The sequence below is a fragment of the Boleophthalmus pectinirostris genome, unplaced genomic scaffold, assembly GCF_026225935.1.
Source record: "Boleophthalmus pectinirostris isolate CB_2022bp ecotype Guang Dong unplaced genomic scaffold, ASM2622593v1 HiC_scaffold_10, whole genome shotgun sequence".
In the NCBI taxonomy this organism is placed as follows: domain Eukaryota; kingdom Metazoa; phylum Chordata; class Actinopteri; order Gobiiformes; family Gobiidae; genus Boleophthalmus; species Boleophthalmus pectinirostris.
The window spans coordinates 26,831,772-26,853,260 of NW_026570971.1; the positions used below are offsets into that span (position 1 = coordinate 26,831,772).

At 37.0% G+C, this 21,489-nt stretch overlaps 1 protein-coding gene across 1 annotated transcript in view; it reads left to right on the forward strand.

The window, feature by feature from the left end:
* The first annotated feature begins 410 nt into the window (after positions 1–410).
* Positions 411–21,489, forward strand: part of diras1b (DIRAS family, GTP-binding RAS-like 1b) — a 30,224-nt gene continuing 9,145 nt past the window's right edge. Inside the window, exon 1 of the mRNA XM_020919055.2 lies at positions 411–560. The gene's annotated coding sequence lies outside the window, so the exon portion shown is untranslated. The remainder of the gene's footprint in view (positions 561–21,489) is intronic.

Sequence of the window (21,489 nt, forward strand, 5' to 3'; positions counted from 1 at the left end):
GTCCCATTATATATGGCACCAGTATGGCTGTGTTACTAGATATCAAGGCATTAAGTAATCTCTTTTTCAGGCTTCCCATCACCAGGAAATGTCTAAAAACTGAAGAAGAGTGGGCAGAGTACTGGTTAACATGAATATAACTTAGCCTTTGAAGAACTATGTGAGTTAACAATATTCAGGTCCCAGTATATTTGGCACCTAGAGATTACTGTAATGAATCGCGGATATCAAGGCATTAAATAGTCTCTTTTCCTGGCATCCCACCACCAGGAAGTGTCTAAAATTGAATAAGTGTTGGACGAGGAAAAGGGAGCGGGCATCAGAGCAGCGCCTCCCCTCCCACGTCCTATCTGCGCGGAGTGAGGAAGCGAGAGAGGGAGAGAGAGTCTGCCGATCCAAAGCCCCACTGCTACCGCTGCTTCTGCCGAGCTTTTCCTTTCGTGTTTTGGAAAAATCGCGTACATGAGCGCTACATGAACCGAGTAAAATGCACTACGAGTCTCTTACATCCGTCTGAACCAAGGACTGAGCCTGAAGCGGACTTTTCCCATCACAACCAGGTAAGATTTTTATGGATGCTCAACAACGCGGCTGCTCCATCTGTGCCCAAACATACCGTGCATATAACCGCGCGCTTTGACGGTGTCTTGCGTCTATCTCGTTATCAACTATGTCAATTCCCGTCATGCATTTTGTCCATTTGTGTTGTTTTTTTTTTTTTTGGTTGTTTTCGTTCTTGCTCGGGAGTTATCAAACGCAACGTAAAGAGCTTTATGTCCGAAGCCATATTGTCAGGGGAAGATGCTTGGATTATCGTGTATCGCTTTGAAGAGTAGGCGAAGGAGAGGGAGAGAGGGGAGCGAGGAGAAAGAGGAGGAAGAGGAGGAGGAGGAGAGGGCGTCTGGGCTTGGGTAGACTAGTATGGTGGGGTAAACGCCGCTTGCGAGATCCCGATCCTCTGGTATTTATGAATGAAACTCTTATTATGACAAGGGGTGGTCGCGCGGGTGCTTCGCTCTATAATGGCGACGCGTGCGCCAATCTGCAGCAGCCAGCATCCCTCGCGCTTGTCCCCCCCGTGCTTCCTTGACTATAGCACAACATTGAGCTATACGGTGAGAATGACGCCAGCGTGACGCATAAACCCCCGTTTCAGAGGCAAATGCCACGGCTTAAGGCTCCATCTGGATTCGTTTCTCTCCTCCATCCGACCGTAGTCCATCCATCCATCTATCCGCTCCATGTGTTATTGTGGTGTTGTCGAACGAGAGGTGTGAATCACGTAGGCCTTGACTATGACTTGCTTATACGTGTGAAAATGTATGTGAGTCAACTTCCTGGGTGTGTAAGTGACAAGAGGAGTGGACCGACGCACTGTCTGTTATAGCTACACGATAAGCCCTCCAGTGTGCATGATGAAAGTACAGGAAAAGCAGAGGTACAGTGGAAAAAGCAGAGTATATTCGTCTTGCATTTCAGCAGTTTTGACCAGTGTGTTTTTAAAGGTCCCATGTTATGCTATTTTTGGATCTGTTATAATGTTGTTGTCACATTAAAAACATACTTGGTGTTTTGCTTCATTCACACATGTTTAACCCTGCATATTTAGACTGAGTTCTTCTCTCAAAAAGCACTCTCAACACTCTGTTCCAACTTGTGATATCATGTTGTGATAGAGGAAGTGCTCCACTGTGTTTTTAAACTCCATACATCTTCACTAGAATCATCTGGATGAGTATCTTCAATACAAAATTCCAGATATAGTTGGTAAAATTATATATTACCCATCTCTAGGCTATAGCCACATACCAGTGATAGTACAAGACTACATTTAAAGGGCCCATTTAATGCTATTTTCTGACCTGTGTTATAATGTTGTTTCATCAAAAACAAACCTGAAGCTGTGTTTTGTTTCATTCACAACTGTTTAACACACATATCCTGCATATTTAGGTTGACTTCTTCTCTCAAACTTAAAATGATGTTTCATACTAATATTAAAGGGTTAATCAAACATGAATGAATGAAGCAAAACTTAACACCGGGTATGTTTTTGATGAGGAAACAACATTTTAACATGGATAAAGTCATGTCAGTTTTGCATAAGATGTGGCATTTAAGTAGTAGCTTTTGGTTATCTAACTAGTTTGATGCATATTTCTTGTTTTAATCAGATTCAGAGCAATCTTTATTATTGTTGTCATGGAAAATAATTCAGCAAGTATGACTGTTCTTTGGTGCAGACATAAAACAAAGAGTAAAACCATAGTGTAGTAGCAATGGTCAGGTATAGTACAATTGTATTATCAAGGAGAAAAAGACAATAATTCTTGACTATTCCAAGCAATAGTCTGAGAATGAAGAACAAAATTGCTCTTGGCCGATTAATGGACAACTACCTGAGCTTGAAATTTAAAATAATTATAATAATTAAAAACTCCTGCCAAAATATCTTCTAACCTGTACAAATTCTAACCTAATGACTAAATACCACACTGGTCAAATGAACTCCAATGCTTAATATTCGTTTTACAGTCTTATATAGTATTGCTTTTTGCAGTGACTAGTTGCATAAGAATACTTGACGAAAGACAGAAATGACTCAACTCGTGGTAACAAAGGCAAAAATAGGTGGTTACTGTGGAGATGGTGACGTGATTGGAGTGTGATTGAAGTGAATGTAACAGCAATATATATATGAGTGTTAATGAAGGAGAACTGAGACAAAAACACAGTGTGAAAGTCATTTTGGAGTTAACAGCTACCTTTCACCTTTGGAAATTCCAAGGCTGGAATTCCCCAAATGATTTTAGTGAAGATGTATGGAGCTTAAAAACGCAGTGGAGCGCTTCCTGTATTATGAAAGGAACAGAGTGTTTTCAGTTTGTGAAAAGAACACAGGGTAAATATGCAGGTTTTGTGTCTTAAACATGTGTGAATGAAACAAAACTCAACTCCAGGTTTGTTTGTAATGAGGAAACAACATTGTAACATAGAACAGAATCTGGGACCTTTAAAAGTACTCAGAACTTAAATGTTGTACTGAGTACTTACTGTACGATCATGATATTTGGTTTTAAATGTGTGGGTGGCTGGTTTATATAAATTTAGCTTTATACAAGTAATATTTCATGGGCTTCAGCTTTCTGTTTACAGGTGACATTTTGAGGACTTTTGACTATTCAAAAGATAGAATATTGTGTTTTGAATTGTTAATTGCTATGGCTACTGTTTCTCATTACTTTAGACCCCATTTAGACTGAAACAAATCCGCGTATAACTGTATTAGAAACGATCAGCGTCCAGACACATGGTTTCGGTGTCCGCAGTCCTTCGCTATTCACACAGCTTTAAGCATATTTGTTTACGTTTTACAGAAATGAAACTTAAAACCGCATGGCTAATTAAATAAACTAAGCGCTCAAAACAGCTTGCTAATGTGCGCTGATGCGGTTCAGCTTCTGTTGGACTAAAGGACACGACTCAGTGGATTATATGTGTTCTTTCTGTGGCAGAGGGGTGTTCTGCTAATGGTGAGTCTGTTCTGTGTTTCTATCGTGTTGGAGATGGCTCATGTTAAACTTTTCAGAGATTATATATCTGCAGGTCATACACATAGACGTATATATGAATGGACATATATTCTAGCCTCTTAGCGTTTTGGCGGTGAATTACTTTGTGGCTCATAGACCTACATCAGCGTTTCAGCTTTTTCAGGTGTCCACACGGTGCCGGATCAGATCTGTACTCAGATGAATTCGTGGGACCTGGCAGCACCAGATCATTCCGTCTCTGGAGCCGTTTTCCATCGGATTAGTGTGAACGAAAACTGCAACAAAAACGATCTGAATACGTACCAGTGTGGACAGGGACCTAGAAACCCATGGATACTTTTGAAACCTGTACACTACAACTATAATACTGTGATATACGCTGGTCCAATAAGAAAAACAACCTAAAACTATAAAAACAATATAAACCATTTATTTATTTAACCTTTATTTAACTAGGAAAAATGCCCTATTGTCTTGTCCTATTTTTATTTATTTATTTATTTTTTGGTTAAATAAAAGTTAAATAAATACATAGAAATGTGTTTATATAGTTTATTGTTTGTTATTGGACCAACACATTTCACCGTATACTTATACTATTTTTGTAGTATACTTATATTTTGTAAGCAAGCCACAAATTTTTTCACATTTTTACAGTGCAGAAGCAGATATGGTTAAAATCAGGGGCAGTGGAGCTGTTCCTGCAACTGTGATTCAAATAGAAAGTCTGTTTTTAGATTAAGGTAACTGGGGCATTTTGGAACAAGATCTTCAGGGCATTAGTCTGCCTACATCTCCAAATCTTAAAATGCTGTCTTCCACCTTGTGATGTCATGAAGTGGTAGCTTTCAAGTTAGCATTTACTGTTTACCTTTTTTCAGTAGAGATTAGCACTTCCAGGACTAAAATTTTTCAAGTGATGTAGTGAAGGTTCATGGGGTTTCAAAACACATTGGAGCACTTCCTGTATTATCACATGACATCACAAGGTGGAACAGAGTGTTTTAGTTTGAGAGAAGAACTCATCTTAAATATGCAGGGTTTGTGTGTTAAACGTGTGAGTGGAGCAAAACACAACTCCAGGTCTGTTTGTGATGAGGAAACAACATTATAACATTGATCCAAAAACAACGTAATATGGACTCTTTAACAAAAAAATACACAGGGCAAAAGTAAATTTAATCTGTAAATGGAGAGAGCATTATAGGCTTTTTCCACATTGTCTTTTCACTGTTATTCCACCATGTGCTCATCATAATCCGTGGAAAGTTTTCATGGAAATTAGTAGAGGAATAACCCAAGAGCTCGAGATTAAAAATGCATTACAATAGCCACAGCGGCCTCTCAGTTATTCTGACACTGTAAAGATGCTCAAGTCATTTTAGCACATGTGAATGTAGTTAAGTCCAGACTGGCTTTATGGACTGCACATGTAAATACTAGTGTGAATGTGACTGGGTTTAACGGTATGGCATAAAACTTGAATTTTGAAGCATAATAAGAAATGGTCTTGTGGTGTCACATGGAAATGTTTCTGGATTGGATAATACTGGTTTATTCAATTTCCTGGATGGACATATGCAATAATGTAATAAGACTGTTAGTGCGCCTACTAGAAAGTCTCACAATATTTGAATTTTGCTTATATAAAGTTGATCTGTAGTTATTTGAGAGATAAATAACAGCTACATAACATCTTTGGATCAGTTTAATCTTATTTTATTTTTAAAGGATGCTGTTCTCAGTCTCTGCACTGGTATCGGAAATGAAAATGTTGGATTGCATCTCCAGTGTTTAATGCCACCCTCTGGGATCATTCCAGACAAAGCAACAACATCTCCATGGAGACAGGAAGGTGACAGACCCTCCATCAGAAAAGTTACATAGTGCGTCATAGTAGAAAGAAAGTGCAGGCAGTGTCTTACGTTCAACCACATTTATTGGTTATGGATGACATTTGCTGAGTTTGTTCACATGTAGTTTAGCAGTGTATTTTCTGTGCTACCTGTTGTTGTGTCCTTGAGCAAGACCTTGTAAAAAAAAATATATATATATATCTGTGTGCCTTTGTGATTGGTGGTTGTTGGACAGGTTGTAGGAACATATAATGAAAGCCTTGCTATATTTTATTGTATGTAGACATCACTACTTTAGTATGAGAGATAATTTTAAGTCTAAGATATGCAAAATAATATTATGTATGTTGTCTAAAATATAAAAAGATCTGTCAAAAGGTCTAATGAAAGAAAAAACTAATTGTAATGTTCAAATGTGAGTAAACGTGTGGTTCATTACAATTCATTTAAGCACATTTCTGATTGCAAAACATAATTTAATCATTGCTGTAATATAATCTAAAAAAAACTAAACAAATAATAAATATTAATGGATTGTTTTTTTCAGTGTTCACCCTATAGAACCACTCAAATTAATTCTTGCCTGCAAAATAAATGAACAGTAAGCTACAGCTCTGCTTTGCTCATGTTAGTTAAATATGCTGTTATGAGTTATGGGAGCCCAGTGCACAGTATGTAAACAAACATATCCTTTGTGCAGGTGAGCTGGAGTTTCGTCAGGGGAGCCTTTCAGGTACTCAGTGGGATTCCCCAGTTACTTTTAGTCTTCTGTGTTAGCCTTGCCTCTGTGTTATCTTTGGGTGGTGTCAGCTTCCTAGCCTGATTCATCAGCCGGTTTCACTTCATAGAAACCGTCGGACCTTGCAGTGTTAGAATTCGTTCGCTTGACAGTAGGTGGGTACTTTTTATCATTTAACCAATCACTGCTATTTTGTAGTCACTGGTATATTACGCTTTTCCCAAATCCCTTAGGAAGAAGGGCAATAGCGACTTTCCCCTTGATCAAATTCACCAAACATTCTCTTTATTCCGGCTTTAAATCCTCGCTCTAGGGAATGGTTGACAGCACTGAATATATGGCTCTTCCCTGATTGGCTGGTGCCCAAACTCACACTTGCTGGGTTTTTGCAAACCGTCTGTATTTGGATTCCTGATCTAGTAGCTGAAGAGAAATGAAATTGAAATTGCTATCAGCTTCCTGTCTGCAAGTTAAATTTTGAGGACTTTTGACCATTTAAAAGACTACTACGCTTTTGAATTAAGGAGCTGTACCTGGTTTTAACTGTTTTACAAAACTAATTTATTTCAAGCAGTTGCCTTGGTCCAGAGTTATTCCTCAACTATCTTCATTCAGACCATCCTAATTATTCACCGAATTATTCATTTAACAGTGCAGAGACAGTAAAGCTACGACTACAACTAGAATGCTGACCTGCACTTCCTGATTACTGGACAATAAAGCTCTTTATTATCAACAAATTAAACTAAACTAACTGGACTTACTTGCTTTTTAAAGCTAATAAACTGAATAAAGCTCTTACTAATGAGATGCAGACCGCACGCAGCATGAGCAATCTATGCTGTCTGTCTAATATATCTGTTACGTTCTGTATTTTTTTTAACGAAGAAATCACTTTTAACTTCACACATTTTTTAAGCATTGCCTCTGTGTTACCATTTCCTCTATATTATACATATCTAGCAGTCACAAACCTGCTTAAGTGGTATTATAGAGAGCAGCGTGTGCTTGAATGTACTCACTGTGTCCCTGTCACCATCTGCCACTTTGAGCTTCTCCTCCTCCTCTGTGCTAATTAGGCTCCAGTCAAGTACCTATATGTGAACAAACAGAATCCTACACAGACAGGAAATTAATGTGGATTTACAATAGCACTGCGCAATTAATTGTACTCGAATCGAAATCGCAATTTAAGTAGGTGCAATTATCAAATTTCAATTGTGCTGCAGTTATTTAGATAATAGAATGTCCTTTCCAAAGAACAAAAATCAGGTTGTAACTACGAATGCAACAATAGCCAAGTCTCTGGATATGATATTTTCACGATATACCTCGCATGGTACAATGTTTATTGAGATATTTGGTGGAGGCAAACAAAACTGTAAATATGCGACTTTTTCCTTTTAAAATGTTTGACTTAATCCAAAAAACTAAGATTTCAGGGTGCTCAGAACAGTTTTTTCATGCAGTCTGAAACGGAGCAAAGCATCATGGTCTATGTAGTTCTGTTTTTTTTTTTAGCTCATGCTGCACTATAATTGTTAATTTAAGCAAAGAGACTTGTAATTTTATATATTATGATGGCCTACAATATTATTGTGAGATGATTGACAATTCAATACCACAATATTTCAGTTATTTTTACATCCCTAGTTATAACTGTAGGTTAGATTAGAACTCAACCATGTTCTGAAATGCATGGGATTCTTGTATTATCATATCAGATCATATTTCAGTCTCATAAATATTTATGGCGTTGTTTATAATGTGCACTGTGAAACACAATCCTTTTAAACATATACAGCAAATCGCAACTGTAATACTCGTCTAAAAAAAATCAAAATGATTTATTAATTCGATTTTTTTTTTTTTTTCTTAAAATTGTGCAGCCCTAATTTACAGTGAGTCCCTTGTATTATATTGTACATAATTTGTCAGGACTGAGTAAAAGGTTGAATAATTCTGTATCATTTTATATTGGATTTCACTAAAAGGTCAATGATAGGCCAAGGACAAACAACAATATTCTCTAAGTTTTCAAATCCATACAAAATTAATTATTAGACTAGTTTAAATGATTCTTTACAATTGTTATTCTATTGACAGGGTGACCAGATGTCTCTATTTACCCAGGACAGTCCAAGGTTTTGAGCCCTGTGTCCCCTGTCCTAGCAGATCTATACAAAACCAGTGATTTGTCCCAGTTTTATACAAGAAATGTCCCTATTTTTGACCAATTTGATACCTGCCGACAATAAAGAGGGGCATAAATTGTAATTTATTTAGGTAAAATACAAAAAATCTGCTTCAAAACAACCAAAAGACAAAGAAAATGTGACTATACTGGCTCACATGTTAGCCACGAATGGTCTCTGCACAACAATTTTCCTTAATTACGCACCCGTTTCACAGTTTTATTATTCCTAACCACCAAAAAAACGGGGACGTCCCATGTTTTTATTTTGAAATTCTTGTCACCCTATCTATTGATCCTGTAGTAGTACACATTTTTGCTAAGAATATCCCTAGTATAGATTTTCAATGCACAGGTAGAATTTTTGCCCATCAAATTTCTTAAAATACTCTTAATAATGCACATAATGATTCTTGTTCAATGTATCAATGCGGTTAACCTCCACATTACACCAGATTGTAAGGCCTAAGTAGAAGCAGCAGGTGTTATTAAAGCCAGACGGTGCAAGTCAGGGATCCTCGGGTCACGCTAATTCCAACCCAGCAACACGCTACTACTCAAAATCTGGAGTTATTTTAAACCTTCTGTATTACACAAAATTGACTCTTGTGAGCTTTAAGTCAAGTTGGACTGTAGTTACTTAATCAAAAACATACCTGGAGTTGTGTTTTGTTTCATTCACACATGTTGGAGTAACCCTGCCTGTATCACCAAAGGCATGTAGTAGTAGTAGTTTTCAAGTGAACAAAACACAACTCCAGATATGTTTGTGATGAGGAAACAACATAACATACAGTTTAACATACTGTATATAGAAATACATATGCTACTTCCTTCTATGTCTTCCCCCTATGTTTAATATATAATCATAAAGCTATTAAGAGACATTAGAACCCACATTCCAACCGACAAGACAGCCACAAGAAGAAGTCCACTCACAACAGTTCAAGAACTTAACATCAAATTAATTTACTGCTCTGAAGCACCAATATTGACCCTCTCTTAATTACAAGTGCAGAGCCGTGCAGTAAGTCAGATCTGACCCATCGTTATTCACAGCGTCTCTCCTGCATCTACTACAAAATAAATGTCTGAATATTTATGATGGTGTCAGTTAGAAAGAGTCCAGCGTAAGCCTGCCATGATAAATAATATATAGACTTATTGTTCGATTCATGTTAGAAGGAACAATCATTTTTGCAGGTCAATAATTATTATAGGAACTGCATAGTACCAGTAGTATTTCTTGTTATTTTTCTGTTCTACAATAAGAATTTGAGCTGCAGACCGTTGAATACATAACTTCTATCTATGACTCATTATAGATGTACACTAAGTTCATATAGGTGCATTGTGTAATTTTTCCATCACCTGCTTCTTTCTATGGAGAGAGTCATTGCTCTAACTGGAATGTTCCACAGTATGACAATAAACACTTCTACCTTACATTTATTCAATTACAGTGGTTTTATAGCTCAACAATACCTAGAAGAACAGGCATTCTGAATGTGAGCAGAGTTGCCTCTCCTCAGATCTGACCTGTAATTTGGTCTTGTTTGGTCTCCATGAAGAATAAAGATAGAATGGCTTAACCGTATAAAGCCTGACACATGAAATAAGAGACAGAAAATTCTGATTCTTTGATATTTAACTCTTTATTAGACCTTTGAACAAATGTAAAAAAAACAACAACAAAAAAACATAATAATGATAACATTGACAATTTTATAAATAAAAACTGCATCATATTTGATATGTTAGGCCTTCATGGTCATTTTATAGAACCCAACCATGTTTATTTTATTTTAACATGATTTTTCTACAAAATGATGTAACAATATGAAGGATTAATCTAAGGAAGTAAATGTTCATATTGAAGAATCACAAACAATATTTAGGCAATTCTTTCACTAACCTTTTCAAAATTTACAAAGTTGTTCCTCCAAAAACAGAGAAAGTTACGTCCACCAATGTGGCCATTTTGAAAATTGTTTCCTCTGAGCCTGTTATTTACTGACAACCATAGGAAGCCCACTAAAGGGCAGCTGACAAGTATTTAATTGTATACAACAGGTTTTTCAGGAAAAAAATATTGATCATGTGGATGGGCAGACATCTCAGAATGTTGTGTATCAAATATGATACAAATGGCTTGTGCCATACTGTGAAACATTCCAGACAAAGCAATAACCTCTCCACTGAATTAAGTATTCAGCTATTTATTTATTTATTTAAAGCTTTTTTTTCCTTTTTTTTTTGGAGATAGTTCTACTTTAGGTTGACTGTGTCAGAGGCATAATTTAGTTCCAGTATTATCGTTTATCATCTATATTTTCTTCAGGAATATATCCTACTTCAAAATGTGTTTCTGTGACAGGCCTAGTCCAAGGCAACAGCTAGCTAGAGGAGCCTTGTAAGCCAAGTCTTGGGAATTGGGTCAATGTGGAGCAGGCTAGTACTACGAGAAGGTTAAGCTCGATGATTAGCTTCTAAGCCAAGACCACAGTGGTGCAATCTCCTGGACAGAGCAGTGGGACATGTACACGCTTCACTCTCTCCATAGATTTACACTGATGAGAATCTGGCGGTCATTATGAAGACTTAAGACTTGATTAGTGTGAGCTGCAAGTGAAGCAAGAGGCAATAAGAAGAGAGCTGATATATAGACTTTATTTGGAAATGGATTCAATAAACAGTCATGCAGTTATTCATGCAGGTTGCGAGATTTCAGTTTCGGGTGCTATTTTGGGGACTTTTGACTAGGCCTGAAATGAAATTTTGAAGTACGATGTATTACTACAGTGCGAAACAAAAAGAGAGCGGATATAGGCTTTAATAGGAAATGGACCCAGTGAACATGCAGTTATTAATGCAGGTTGAGGGGTTTTAATTTTGGGCACCCTTTTGGGGACTTTTGACCTTTCAAAAAATACATTTTTAAGAACAGAATAGAATAGGTAATATATATTAACATATTAGGGTCTTAGGCATTTTCGGTGGCTTTTATCATTTTCAGTGGAGTTACTGTTACTGTTACTTAGTCTTGTGGTACTCAAGACCAAGACACTTTTTTGCGGTCTTGGTCTCGTCTCAGATTCAAGTGCATTTGGACTCGGTCTCGTCTCAGACTCGAGGTCTAACACTCGATGAGTGCAATCATATTTCATCACTGCAAAACCAATAAGATAATGTAACTGTAAATGTTATGAGCTTGAAAAAGCCCATTTGATTAACGTTGAAGCTGTTTTCTGTAAAGTGCCAGTGGAAGTGGGATTAAACTGTGGGTGAGGGTCCAAAAAAGGGGTGCAGAGTGTTTCAGTGTGGTACAGTTTACTTATTTTAAGCTTAAATGAACATTAATCAGATCAAATGGAGATAGATTTATTTAAAAAAAACAAAAAACAACAACATTATAACAAAACATATAAACATATAACTGTGCCAAAATAACAATAAAATACAAATAAATATAGAAAATGACAAAAATGGTTGTGATTTGATCTTGATGGGCTGTGGTCTTGGTCTTGTCTCGGTCTCAACCTTTAAAAGTCTTGGTCTTGGTCTCAATTAGTGTGGTCTTGACTACAACACTACTGTTACTGTTCTGGTCCATAACATTTTGAACCTCATCATTAAAATCATACTCAGAGTTGTGGTTGTTTTCATTCACATATGTTAAACACACAAACCCTGCATATTTTAGCTGAGTTCTTCTTTGAAATGGAAAACAATGTTCTGCTTTGTCATGTCATGTGGTAAGACAGGAAGTGCTACGCTGTGTTTTTAAACTCCACACCGTTTCACTAGAATCATTTGGATGATTTTACCTTTAGTTCTCTTCTGAACTAAAGGTAAAAATAGCTGTTAACTTGAAAACATCATAACGTGGCATCACAAGGTGGAACAGAGCATTTTGCATTTTGGAGATTTAACCAGACTAATAATAAAGGGTGACTCAGACAAGTGTGAATGAAACAAAACTCCAGGTATGTTTCTGATGAGGCAACAACGATTTTGTGTATAATATGGGATCTTTAAAACCATAGGAGCTTGTAAACATCATGATGACATATACCAGTGTAACTCCCCCCACTCTGTTGATGTCCAGACCTTCTCGGCTTCTGACTTTATCTCTAAAACGAGACCTCGGACCAGCGCTTAGCAACAAGAAATGTACACAACAAAGCCCGGCTGGAGGAGGACGGCTATCTGATGGGACCAGCTGGAGCACAAGAACAATAAGACACAAAAGATGACATTATAGACTGGCGCACGCTAATTATCCAAGTCCCCAGTCTGGAAACAGCTTTGCGAAAACCTCCATTCTGTTGGTACTAAAATAATTCAATCACAGAAATGAGCTTTTGTTGGAATAATTGAAAACTATTATTCTCAAAATGATTGTTGCCGATTCTAAACACAGTTGGCTGCTTTAAATGTTCTTTTTTCAAATCTCAGATCTTAGAAAAGGTAAAAGTGTTTTCCAAATAAAAACAGGGTATAATTTAGTTTTATGAAATTGAGAAGCTGTCATCAGCACACCTACCAGGGAAAAAATATCAATAAAAATAGCATCTCTCCACAGATCTTTTCTGGTGTAAGGTCTGGCACCTGCTTGTCTCCATGAAGATGTTATTTCTTTATTTCTTTGTTCCACGTGGTTGGTTAAGTTACATATTTGGACACTCACATTAAGCATGATACATACATAATACAGGATTTTCAAGGTATGTTTTAGAAAGACAGATATATTTAATGTAATTTTTAAAACATTATTATCAATCAAAAAGAGGAAAAATCTTGATTAATTTTATTGCCATATTGCCAGGCCCTGTGAGCTGTTGTTTTTAGCCTGTGAATGTTCTCTGTGGGTGTGAACAAGGCAACTTTCTAAACATGTGAGTGAAAGTGTGAGACTCGCTGGTGTCTCTGTGATAATATCAGATCTAAAAATGGCTGCTTGGCTTTGTCTGTTAAAATTCACTTTTCTTCATCTCAAGTACAACTAGCTCTAACTATTTGTGTTTGTTTTTTAGCTATAAAAAGGTCCATGGAGACAAGCAGGTGCACCAGAAACGTACACAGTGCACCTTTAAAATACCCAAATGTGTATATATTATGTTACTTTTTATTTAAATTTTTTTAAGGCCCTATATTATGTTAAATTGGCTCTTGTGAGCATTAAGTCATATTAGAATGTTTTATCTCATCAAAAACATACTTGGTGTTGTGCTTTGAGTAACCTTTTAGTCTTATTCGTTACATCTCCAAAGTTCAAAATGCTCTGTTCCACCTTGTGATGTCATGAAGCCGTCATTTTCAAGTTAACAGCTACCTCTTACCTTTTGTTTAGTAGAGATTGGTAATTTCAGGGGCTGAAATTTGAAATTTGTTAGTGATTCTGATGAAAGTATACGGAGTTTAAAGAAACAGTGGAGCACTTCCTATATTGTAAAAGAATTTAAGTAATTTCTCTTCCACGTACATCTCAGTTTTACATTGATTCACAAAAGCTATATTTACACCATGATCTTCCCTTGGTATACCACTGGCGCACCATTATCCAAATAGTGCCATGTTGCTGTCTAACCGGTGTCTACTGGCCTTCATAATCTCACCACTTGCTTTATAAGCCTCCTCCTACAGAAACATAGTCAAAGGAGCTTGAACACTCAAAGATCATACTATGTTCACTTTTGAAATCATACTATCATCCCTGGGCCCGTATTATTGATGGTAAATAAACTTCTCCTGCTTAAGACATCCAGTTGGTCTCCAGTCTTTTACTTCGACCCTTTCTCGGCCAAGCTGAAAACTTGGATGACAGTTATTATCACATGACATCACCAAGTGGTTTGTGCTTGAGAAAATAACGCAGCCTATATGCAAAATTTCTGTGTTAAACATGTATGACTGAAACAAAACACAACTCCAGGTCTGTTTGTGATGAGGAAACAACATTATAGCACAGATTTAGAAAAAAACGTATTGCTCTTTAAGTTATTTGATGCATTAGAGGTTTGTATGTATGTTTGTATTTTGTATTCTATAAGTTTCCTTGGTTTAGGTGATACTCTGAGGAGATCAGTTTTGAATTGCTATTTTTTATTTTATTTTTTTACAAAATTAATATCGCTCTAAACCCTATCAACACACATTAACTGGCCTGGATGAATATTAGTTTGCACCAAATACCTGTAAAGCTCTTGATCCTGTAAACTCCTCATGGTCCAATAGCCTGAACATTCCTCTAAAACCGTTTTTCACATGAGATGCCGACAGTACAAGGCTCTGCGAGTGGTGCCTGTATAATCAGCCTCTTGATCTGAAACCCCTTTGTATTTAATGTGGGCTAATGTTCTTCCATTGTCCTGGGGTGTAAGTGGCTCTCTTGGGTAAATTATGTGCATATTTTCAGCTAAAGGTGACATTTGCTTTTGAAATGAACAAGGAGCGACGGCGTTCTGTGACTGAGAAGAAGTGTCTGTGCCAAAGCTGTATCCGCTAATGTAGTTTGGCTTTGGGGCCAATAGTGTTGCATTAATTCATTAAGGAAGTGCAAGTCGGAGTTTTTGTGTTGAATTAGAAAATGGAAGGAGGGGGTGTGATTTAAAAGAAAGGAGGAAAGGAAAGTTTGGGAGGAATTGCTTTCAAGATAAAAATGGAAGTTGTGTTTGGAGACAAAGTTTGAATATTAGTATTATAATATTATTGAGTCAACCATTTTTGACATCTAACAAAAAGAAAGAGCTGATGAACTTTCCGAAAAGAATACTGAGGTTAATTTTACAGGTGCACTGTAACTTTTTGGTTGGAGGTCCGTCACCTTTTTGTTTCTATGCATATGATGCTCTGCCTGGAATGTCCCACAGTATGACATTAGACAATTCTACCTTATATTTATTAAATTACAGGTGGTTTTACAGCCCTAAAAGACTTGGTCTGGTTTGGGCTCCATGAAGATAGAAAAGCCTAATTCCATACTGTGAAACATTCCAGACAAAGCAATAACATCTCCAAGTAGAAAAGCATTTTACAGAGCCTCCAGCAGAAAAGTACCGCAATGCACCTTTAAAGCTATACCATGTAACTTTTTTCTAGAACTGTGATTGCTTTTATTGTACTGAAAGACATGTGTTCTTACCGTGAGTGGGCTTGCATCTCACAAACCAAACTCTTATTTCTTGTTCTTGTTCCCGTGGAAATGTTCTTTTGGGTATAATTTTACAGTGTGGCATAAAGCGTGTATTGTGTTGCTCCTTCCAGCACACAAATATAAGGCATTTTGATGGATTGCAAAATACAGATATTTGTATTAGATTTTGACGTCTTGTTACTGGTGACATTTTGAGGACTTTGGACCATTTAAAATACAGAATATTTTGTTTTGAAATGGTAATTATTCCAGTGTATAATATAGACAGGCATGTAATGATATGTAAATCACATGGTATGATAGTTACAAAATTCATTTCACGATACGATATTATAGAGATATTGTGGAGATGCTACTTCTTCCTTTTTTAAAAAAGGCTATATTAGTGTCATAATCCAAAGAATTAAGGTAAGCAAGTTCTTTCTGTTACATCCCTAATATAGACATGATCATCTTGTCAGTTTTACCCATCCCAACAGAAAAGAAAACTGCATTTGAGAGAGAATTATTATCTGTGAGGTTTGGTGTCAAGGGCAAAAGCGGAGCGGACAGTAGCTGCATGTACTGTAGCGTCTCACAGAGCAGCCTCAGCTAATTTTAGTCCAGGTGAAACAAAGGGAGCGAGAGGGGGAGGGGCAGAGAGAGGGGGCTGAGCTAAAATACATTTTACACTGTTAAAAAAAAAAAAAAAAAAAAAAAGAGTCTAGGTTGGTTAAAGAAAACACATTAAGATAAATTGACTTTTTTGTTTTTAACCATGCTATATTGCTGTCCCCTCATCAAAACATACCTGGAGTTGTATTTTGTTTAATTCACACTCTTTTAAACTAGAGTTATCTGAAAATGCTCTGTTTGTATTTTTTCAGTTTAGTCGCATCATAGATAAAAATCTGAACTTCTTCTACATAGTTTTTAAGATAACTAATCTATTGTAATAGCATAGTACTCACAGGGGATAATTCCTTCATTTTTTTTTTAAACTTTCTGAGTATTAATTTTTGTTGCTGACAGTAGAGGGAGCTCCAACTCCTAAATACCACATTGGAAACAGAGGTGAAGTTTTTGTTTCTAGTTTTATCTTCCCGGTGTATTATTTTAAGTTAGAAAATTTGAAATATTCTAAGGTGACCTAAAGCATGTTCAAAATAAATGCATAATAATATGTTTCAATTTAATGTCATACTATGGAATATTGCAGGCAAAGCAACAATATCACAGTTACTTACCCATTTGCTTTTTTCCTGTGAATGTTAGTTAATCTGCTTATCTTTTGAAAGGCCCTATATTACTTAAAATTGACTCTTGTGAGCTTTAAGACATGTTTTAATGTTCTTACCTCATCAAAAAATCAGCCAAAATATGCAGGGTTTGTGTGTTAAACATGAATGAAACAAAACACAACTCCATGTATGTTTGTGATGAGGAAACAACATTATAAGATAGATCAGAAAATAGTGTAATATGGGCCCTTTAATGACCAATGGCTATTTCACTGCCTCTACAAAAACAAACTTGATCTCCATGGAGACAAGCTGGTGGCGGAAAAGTTACTCAGTGCACCTTTAGACTCACCTTAATGTAGTTTTTGCAGTGTGAACATGTCAGGATGAAGGAGAGATGACAGGGGCCAGACGGACAAGCCAATCGATCAGAACCAGAGGATTAGTTTATTGGCAGCGCAGTGTGAGACCAGAGAGACCAGAGCACTGCAGAGGAGAGGGGGACAGCTATATGGGGATCTATGGTAAACTCAGATATGTTTAACAATGATTTACTGTCATGTTCTCCACTTGAATATTGTAAGATACCCCATTGATTACAGTGACAAGAAGGAATTCAAACATTCAAGGCTCACACACTTTTTTTCACCTAACACTAAGCCTAACCCTTAGTCATGATAACAAATTTTAAAGCATGATATATTGAAACAGAGAAATACTGTGATAAACAATAAAAGGGAAACAACTTTATGCCACTGATACAATAGCAATAATGCAAAATAATCCCAGACAGACAGTATCATTAAAGGGACAGTCCAGAATTTTCAACATACGACCTCATTTCCTAGTTTGCCAGAGTGTTGGAGATGTGTGGAGACACTTTTTTAAATATTCCATCCAGTCCTTGTATTTGCAGAGGTTGCTGGTGCTAGGCTAGTGCATGTCAATGGCCATAGTTATCCTGCCACTAAAACCAGTCTTACCCACTGCACAAAACACCTGAAGCAAATCTATTATGCCAGACTGTCGATGTGAATGTCTGTTTCGATAAAAAACAACCTTGCATTTGAAGGATTTATGTCTGAGCAGCAGCAGCGAGTTGTACTTTCTGATAGAAAGCTTGGCAGCGGCGGACTGATATCACCTAGCACCTATATTACCGGCAAAGTAAAATTCTGCTGCTGCTGAAAAAATAGTCCCTCAACATGCGACAATTCATGCAATGCAAGGTTAGTTTTATTTCAAACATTATTCTATAAACACAGACATTTACATCGACAGTCTGGGGTAATAATAGATTTGCTTTGGGTGCTTTGTGGAGTGGGTAAGACAAATTGTATTGTATTACAACAAAATACCCCGATTCTCCCCATTTTTGCAAGGAAATAGAACAAATGGTAAATACTGAGCCCAAAACATATTGTTTCAGCTTTTACATATTGAGCGATAAGATGCCTAGCCAACACATTCTGACTAATGTAATTATATACACCAGTAATTACTTTACTTGAGATATATTGATCCCATGTGAGCATATGGGTCAAATCAATTCACACTAAACCTGACCCAGTTCCCCATAAGAATGCATAAAAGTAAATGGTACTGGTAAAAGATAGGTAATAGTTTTATTTTTTCAGTGGATGGTAGAATTTTTTGTGACATGTTCTTAGAAAGTTCCATAGTATGGCATTAAGCATACCTGTCTTCTTTTTATTTTATTGCAACAATTGTATTGCTGAAGAAATACCTTGAAAAACATGCAAGCGTGCTCACCTCTCCACAGGTCTGGCCTGTAATATGGCTTAATGTTGCCACCTGATTGTCCTCATATAGAGATGATAAAAGTTTAACTGCTTTCTTTTATTGCCTTCCTGTGTAACACTAGACAAAGCAATAACATCTCCATGGACACAAGTAGACAACAGAAAAGTTGCGCTCCATTAAAATGCTCCTTGGACATTATATCATGATTAGATTGAATTGACAAAGTTGAATTTCATTACAGTATGCAGGAACTTTAAACTGACATAAATAGTGAAAGACAGAATCCACACAATGTGCCTATTCTCTTTTGTTTCAACAATGGACCAATGCAGTCCCATAAATCACTATTATGAATGTGCTCGTATTGTATTTTTAGACAGCCTATGGAGAATATTTGCTTGTGTGAATCATTGTTATTTTTTCACAGTCTGTATTGATGTAAAGTACAAACATATCCCTCTCCGGTAGCTCAAAGCCATAAGAGCCACTGCTGTTTCTCCACTTTTCACTTTCATCATAGGAAAAGCCTCTCGCTACTGGTATTGTTGTATATAGGTGACATTTTGAAGTCTTCTGACCATTGAAAAGACTGAATACTTTTCTTCGCTGAAACCCATGGATAAAACTGTGCTAATCCTGAAGTTTCAAAATATACATGTTCTGAAAAGCACTGGATTCTTGTATCATCTGTCACCGCCTTATTTCTATGGATATGTCATTGCCCTGTCTTAAATGTTCCACAGGATGGCATTAAACAGCTCTTACCTTACATTTATTCAATTACAGGTGGTGTTATAGCCTGAAAATTCCTAGAAATAGAGATCTGACCTGTAACTTGGTCTGATTGGTCTCCATGAAGATAGAAAGCTCTAATTCTATACTGTGAAACATTCCAAACAAAGCAACAACTTCTCCATGGAAAAGCATTTGATGGACCCTCCACCATTAAAGTGCACTTTGGATTGAATCATAATAATTGTCAGAAAAAAACAGAATTACATGTTTCAACCATAGATTCAAGATAAAACACAGAAGCACTTCCTGAGTTTCCATTTACTCCCTCTTCTCGACAGTACCTCAGAGTGACCAATGCAATTACAACATCCCACGCCATCGATACTTGACGACAGTGCAGAGGGAGTGTGACAGAAATCCACTTATTCCATCCAGTATTGATGCCAATTTACACTTAAGAGACAAGCAGGGAACTATCATAGTGAGTTTCTTGTTATGGAGATCTAAAAGTCCTAAAGGAGCGAACTGAGAACTGCAGAGGTTATATAATTCAGAATACAAGCCTGTAATCGCTCCCCTCTGAAAGATTATACTTTAAAGGTTCTATACTAGGTCATAAATCTTTGAATAATCCCTTTTTTATTAGTCTGTCTACATCTCCAAAGCTCAAAATGTTCTGTTCCAACTTGTGACGTCATTTAGTGGTAATTTTCAAGGTAACAGCTGCGTTTTACCTTTAGTTCAGTAGAGATGGGTAATTCCAGGCCTGAAATAATCCAAATGATTTTAGTGAAGGTGTATAGAGTTTAAAACACAGTGGAGCACTTCCTGTATTACCACATGACATCGGTTACACACTGCCATTCAGACATACCATCACTCCGACACTGATGTGTTATTGCCGGAATGGGGGCATCAAAAAGTGTCGGAATGGGGGCCTGTCGGGGTGGAGGGTTGTTGGAATGATGGTATGTCGGGGTGGGGATCTGTCGGAGGGACGGTATGTCGGAACAAGGGTTGCCGTCCCATAACATCACAAGGCGGAACATGTGTGTTTTCAGACTGAGATAAGAACTCTGCCTAAATATGCAGGTTTAATGTGTGAAACATGTATGAATGAAACACAAGTCCAGGTATGTTTGTGATGAGTTAACATATTGTAACATAGATCAGAAAACAGTGTAATATGAAAAAACAGCAGAAGCCCTTAAGAGCACCTCAACATTTTATTGCAAAGATGTTTATAATTTTGTTTTGGTAACTGCACAACACACAGATGTATACAGTTACTGTAAGGGACTAAGAGATTTTACACACACACAGTCACAATAAAGATCTATTTATCCCCTATATTATTATATAATATTTACAAATATGGCAAAAGTGTAGAGCAGTGATAGTAGCTCTGAGGAAAGCAGGAGTGTGTCTAAACTATTCCCCTCACACATTCATGTAATTTAGCCTGAGGGACTGTCACAGCACTTTTGAATGGGATCCATTTACATGTTCAGATATTCTATATGTGTTCACTGTGCATGAGTCGGCACATTTTTACTGTCTGCCTATTTCAAATGTGCAAACGTAAAGAGAAAGAGCCTATAATGAAAATACATTTGAACTCGATTTTTTACTGTGTCAGCAGAAGGACATGTTTGAGTGTCTCTCCTTAAAGACGCACTGTGTAACTTTTCTGGTGGTGTGTCTGTCACCTGCTTTTCTCCATAAAGAGACGTTCCAAAGTGTATGGCAATATGCTTATTTATCTCTACAGACACCATAGGGTTACATGTCAGATCTGTGGAGAGATGAGCCGGTTTTTAGGTCAACAAAAACCCATATTACTGATTAAATGCAAGATGGATATGTTGCATGCCACACCAGGACATTCCAGACAAAACTATAACATCTCCATGGAGAGAAGCAGGTGGTGGACCCTCCATCACAAAGGTTACATAGCGCATTACATATCGTGATCACTTTTAAAACATGTAGTCTTACTCAAAAAATATCTTGAAAAACCTGCCTTTATAACCTTACCTAATGGAATGACCTTCTTGTGTTCAAAGGTAGATAAGTTTAATGCCATACTGTGGAGCATTCCAGGGCAGGCAAAATAATGACATCCACTTACATCAGAAAAGGGAACTGTATTCTGTCTTTCGTCTCTAGCCTTGATATCCTGTCTTCTATTTTTGGCTTGAAGCTCCTGTGCTGTGTAAACTGTGCCTTAATGCTATTGATTACAGAAAAAGTGTGTGTCAGGTGAAAATC